General features: G+C 39.2%; 1 protein-coding gene and 1 pseudogene across 1 annotated transcript in view; one reads left to right on the top strand and one right to left on the bottom strand.

Annotated features, from left to right (window-relative positions):
* The window catches only part of GABRA3 (gamma-aminobutyric acid (GABA) A receptor, alpha 3), a 152,009-nt gene that overhangs the window by 113,017 nt on the left and 33,201 nt on the right, over positions 1-5,791 (top strand). The window lies entirely within an intron of this gene.
* Positions 1,532-3,006, bottom strand: LOC102862827 (annotated as a pseudogene).

The raw sequence follows: 5,791 nt of genomic DNA on the forward strand, positions 1-5,791 counted from the left end.
AGGGTCACCCATTTTGAATAATATTGCATGAGTTCCTTGTTTTTTAATGCAGCATAGTATTCCATTGTGTGAATATACCACAGCTTCTCTATACATTCATTTGTTGATGGCCACTTTGGTTGTTTCTAACTCCTTGCTATTGTGAACAAAGCTCCGATAAACACGGGTGTGCATATATCTGCTTGGGTGGCAGTTATGATCTCTTGAGGGTATATTCCCAGTCGTGGAATTGCTGGGTTAAATGGTATCTCTATTTGCAACTTTTTGAGAAAGCGCCACACCGCTTTCCACAGTGCTTGCACCATTTTACACTCCCACCAACAGTGAATATATTAATTTTATTTTGCATATGAATATTGGACCCTCCCAGCAATGTTTGTTGAAAAGGGTATTCTTTTTCCATTGAGTTGCCTCTGCACCTTTGTGGACATCTTATTTTCCACACACTTATTTATGTGCTTTTCTATAGGCCAAAACCCAACCAAACAAAATCTTTAAAAGTGCCCTTCCATCCTTACCTGGTGCCTGTGCGCATCAATTTTTGGGTGAATTAACTGCTAAAATTATTTAAGCACTGTTTTCTTAACTACCAGGATTTTTTCAAAGCTATTTAAGCTTATAGGTTCAATGTTGTTATGCATTGGGACTACCTTAGTTACTGTGGCTTTATATTATAGTTAAGGTCTCTGAGTGGTGTAAGAAATTTGTGTTTGACTCCAAACCCAGAGGAGCAGTGCCATGGAAGGAAAGCCTAGCGATCTGCTTCCATAAACATTTCACCAAGAACATCGGGCAGAGCGCAGGTCTCCTCTCAAACACGTGGTTCAAGAGGTGTCACCGGTGATTTGACAGCAGGCAGTTTTGTTTTAGGGGATTTTGTTTAAAGATTTTATTTTTCTCTACATATGAGACTAGATTAGAGAAAGGAGTATTTTTCTGGTTATCATGTAATACAAATACAGCTTCAAGGATTATGATATACCTTTAATTTGGTAGTACTTAAAATACTTCCAAATACTTATTAAATTAGCAACGTCTACATTTTTTAAGCCACCAGAGCTCCTTACTATTTTTTTGTTCTTAATCCTTTTTATAGAATTGTTTCCTTATGCTTAGACATTGTTTAATCTGTCAAAAACAAATTGCACACCCATTTTTTCCATATTAAACATTTTAGTCTTTTCATATGCTTTCAAAAGTTCATTTTAAAATAGGTGCTTCTCCATCATAAATAAAATGACGTATAATATAATGTATCCCTATTATAGTACCTCAAAAAGAAATTTTAATTCAAACCATTATCTTTGAAAAGGGGGCTTGCAGAAGACTTCATCTTAATTTCAAGGGTTTATCATAAGATAGAGAATGCAAACCACATTTTAGATTTTATAAATACATAAACACAAAGTATCACAAAATATGAAATTAGTTGTTAGCTCTTATCAGTGGTGAAAACTTTATATGAGTTGACTTGCAGGTCTATGTTGACTTTATTTATAGGAGGATTCTATGGTCAAATTATCATTCATATTCATGCCCCCACATGGAAGACGGTAGGTAAATATTTGTGGGAATACAACTTATTGTCTGCTCCTCCACCTGGGAGTAACCCTTTGTCTGTCCAGTCCACGCTCAGAGCAGCCACATTGTAGAGAGGAGCTTTACAACTTCTTGCATTCCACAGCTTGACAAAGTTATCTAAAGAACCTGAGATTGGTTGCTGTTCATGGGTAGGAGACCATTTTACTGATGTAACAGAGGGAAACCACAATCTAATATGCCTATCTGTGCTCCTTGATGCTAAACGTTTACAAAGTGGTGAATAGAAGATGCAATTAAAAACTTTATTTCCAGTCAAAGTTGACTTAAGACTGCCCTTCTCAATATCCCATATTTTGATTATATGGCCCCGATATGCATTGCAGACAGTATCTGACCACAGAACTGAAGAAATTCCTTCCTTATGGCCATAGAGTGTCACCATGGGAGTCCTTGTTAGTTCCAGCTGTTCTGGTTTCTGTTTCTTTCTAGGCTGATTTAAGGATCCTTCCATTTCATCATCTTCATCTGTAGGGACTGTAGACCAGATCTTTAGCATTTTATCCCAGGAACCACTGCAAAATTTAGTTCCCTGTATTAGCAACAGCTATAGAAGCCACACTCCCAGCATGACCTCTGCAGCAGTGTAGGGCTTTCATTTGTTTCTTTGCTCCACTCCTGTGAGAGAACAGTTTGATCCATAGAGGCACTGAGTAATAAGCAAGACAAATTGTCTTTTTTAATTATTAATTTCAATGAAAATTTATAGACACTTTGGATTTCCATTCATTCATTGCTGCACCCCTCTCCCTGCCCACCCCTCCCCCCAGTACACTCTTCTCTTGGAAAAGTAGAAGACAAATTCTTTCATTGTTTTACAATCCATCCCCCTGGTCCACTCCACTATGTAGGCTTTGTTTGGACTCCTGACATGACAGTAATACCTAATCACACATCCCTTTTAAACAGTTTTCTCCCTCAGCTGCTTCAGTGCAGTATACATAATCTATCCCATCTTTCTCAGTCTCCCCCGAACCCCAAGGTCAGTCCTGTAAGGCCACATCCTTATGTCCCACTATTGTCATTACTGGCTTTCCTTCCAAGGACCAGATTAATGAAGTCTTATCATAAGAGCCAGTTACGATCCATTCCTCTGCTCCTTTAACTGAACTCATCCAGGCATCGTGGAGTGTGCATTGCCCTGGCTGAGGTGCAGTGTGCGTCTCCACATCCTCTACTCCCACAGCGGCTTCTGAGGAGATGTCTTCAGTTCCATGTGTTTGACCAGGGACATTCGTAGAAATTGGCCCTTGACAAGAAAATCCAACTCCACATGTTTGTGGAACTCATTTTTGGCCTCCAGTAATATTTTGATGATATCAGTAGGGTCAGCAATTTCAAAGGAACGTTGTCTACCAAATATTTCTTACTGTCAGTGTAGGAGCGTGTCTGGAGCTGAACCGTCATGGGATGTAAGGTGTACACTCAAGATTTCCCCACAGAAATGCGTGGACAAATAGAGAATGGGCGATCTAGTCCCCGAGAGACAAAAATGAGGCACAGGGAAGCGAGAAGCCACAGTAAAAAACCAGATCACGCTTTCTTCCCTAAGGCCTCCGCCAGATGCAGCGCCACGCAGGCACCCTCCCCCAGCCCAGACAGGTTTGAAATCAGAAAGTGAAATTACTACTTTTTTATTCTTTTACTCAAAAGAAGAATTTAAAAAGTTCTAGATTCACTGTATTCTCATATAAATCTCAGGATTTTAGGATTACCTTGCCCCAATATAAATCTTAAGATCAGCCTGATCCCTTACCCCTCTTTTATTTTTTAAGAAAATCTTACTTGGCTAAAAAAAAAAAAAAGATATGTCTAGGTGAAAGGCAGTACATCCATGAATAGACATAGGTTTTTAGGTAATATTTCTACACTGCTATTAGTGTATCCTGGAAATATATCCAGGTATAAAGCAAAGCCGACAGGGGAAAGGCTATATAAACATCTGAATCATAACCACATACCTAGGGGGAATAAGTTACTGGCCATAGGGCCTTGGGAGAATGAACTGGGGAAAATCAAGGTCAATTGAAATAACAGTCCATGACAACAATGTTCCACATTCTGCTTTGATGAATAGTGACTGAGATCTTAAAACCTTGTTTACAGTCATTTTAAGTGCAAATCGTACTCTCTGGAATAAGAGGGAAGCACAACAAAGCTACATTGAGTCCCTGTGACCAATTACTCCAAAAGACCACTGCGCCACTTGAACATCATCCTCCAGCGCCTGGAGACTAGAGGAACAAGATGCTTCCTGTACACCACTGCTGACTGCTGTAAAAGAGGTCACTGTACAAGATCCTGGCTAGTTTATGTGCTGTTGAGTCGAGTACGATTCATAGTGATCATAAGAACAAAAGATCTGCACCTTGTTCTATCCCGTGCCATCCTCATAATTTTTTACATACTTGAGCCAATTGCCGCAGTCAGTCTATCCCATCCGTTGAGGGTCTTCTTTCCTCTCTATCGCCAACCCTCCACCTTTTCAAGCATGGTGTCTCTTTCTGGGGAATACACTCTTAACAGCTTGCCCAAAGTATGTGAGATGAAGCTTTTTCATCTTTACCTCCTAGGAGCACTCTGGCTATGTTGTTGTTGTTAAGTGCCGTCGAGTTGCAGGCGACTCATAGCGACCCTATGAAGGAGAGTCCTCGACGCTTGGGTGCCTTTCATCATGGTTGAATGAAAAACTTTGTAAACTACCCCAATCACAATACAAAATGTAAAAAGAAAAATAAAGAAGAGCCTGCTGGGCTTCTGCTCAGGAGTACATCGGCTCTACAGCTCCGTTAGGACAGTACTGCCACCTTAACAATATTAAGTTGGCCAACTCACAAATGTGCAGTGTCCGTTTATCTAGGTCTTCTCTAGTTTCTTTAGAAAATGTTTTGAAGTTTTCAGTTATATGTTTCACATTTCTTTTGCTACATTTATTCCCAAATATTTATTATTATAATGCTGTAAATGTGATTGCTTTCTTAGTTCACCTTCAGATTGTTTGGTGCTAGTATATAGAAATACAACTGATATTTGTTTATTGGCATTTTAGTCTTTTTAATTTGCTAATCTTGCTTAATAGTTTTACTGTTTTCATGGATTTGCTTACATTTTCAACATTAAGATTATGTGGTTTACATATAAATAACCAAATCAAAGCAAGCACACAGCCATTTAGTCTGACTCATAGTGACCCGTAGGACAAATTCGAAGTGCCTGTAAGGGTTTCCAGGCAGTAAATCCCATGGAAACAGTTTGTCTCATTTTTTCCCCAAAGAGTGGCTGGTGGATTCAAACTACCAACTTTTTGATTAGCAGTTGCATTCATTAACACACTGTACCACCAGAGTTCCTTAAATTATGCCAATAGCTACATTAAATGTAAATGAATTAAACAGACCAGGTGAAAGGAAGACATTTTCAGTTAGATAAAAAAGGAAGACCTGAGCACATATCTCTCTGAGTAATATATTTAATATCTAAAGACACAGGTAGGTAATATCTACTGTTTTAAAGATAGGAGCACTTTCCATTTCATGAGATCAGTTTTATCCTGGTATCAAAATCTGATAAATACATTAAATGAAAGGAACCATGGCCATATATCCTTATCCTTCATCCATACACATGTTAAAATCCTTAAACAAAATATTAGGATATTGGTTCTAGGAACAGTGAACAGGAGAGAAATGACAAAAACATCTTTGCCATAGCCAGCTCCTTAAAGGAGTGGGTTGCTGGGCCTGTAAGACTTTGCTAAGCATTCACAAGATCTCACAATTGGAAAGGGATGGGATCAGAATTAGAGTTGGAGGGTGCTCTGGTGGCCTAGTGGCAAGATGCTGCACTGCAATCCCAGAGGTACACAGTTTGAATCCACCAGATGCACTGCTGGAGAAGGAGGGACAATCTCCTCCTGTGTCAGTAGGATCCGATTTGACAATACACAACACGAAATACAATTTTTTAAAAACAGAACTAGAGTCTGGGGTCTGCCAGATTACACAGGACACATGGTCACTCTACCACAATTCCACTGCATAAATGTAATTTCTAAAGTAGAGACCAAAGAGGAAAGAAATTGTATATTTTGTTGGGTGTGAGTGCTTCCAGTTTGCATTGTATCTTGTACTACTTCATAGTGCTGATAACAATGTGTATGTTTATGTGTGCAAACTTATGATTTCCACCCCCC

The sequence above is a fragment of the Elephantulus edwardii genome, unplaced genomic scaffold (assembly GCF_000299155.1).
Source record: "Elephantulus edwardii isolate Elephantulus edwardi_28Jun2011 unplaced genomic scaffold, EleEdw1.0 scaffold00415, whole genome shotgun sequence".
NCBI lineage: Eukaryota > Metazoa > Chordata > Mammalia > Macroscelidea > Macroscelididae > Elephantulus > Elephantulus edwardii.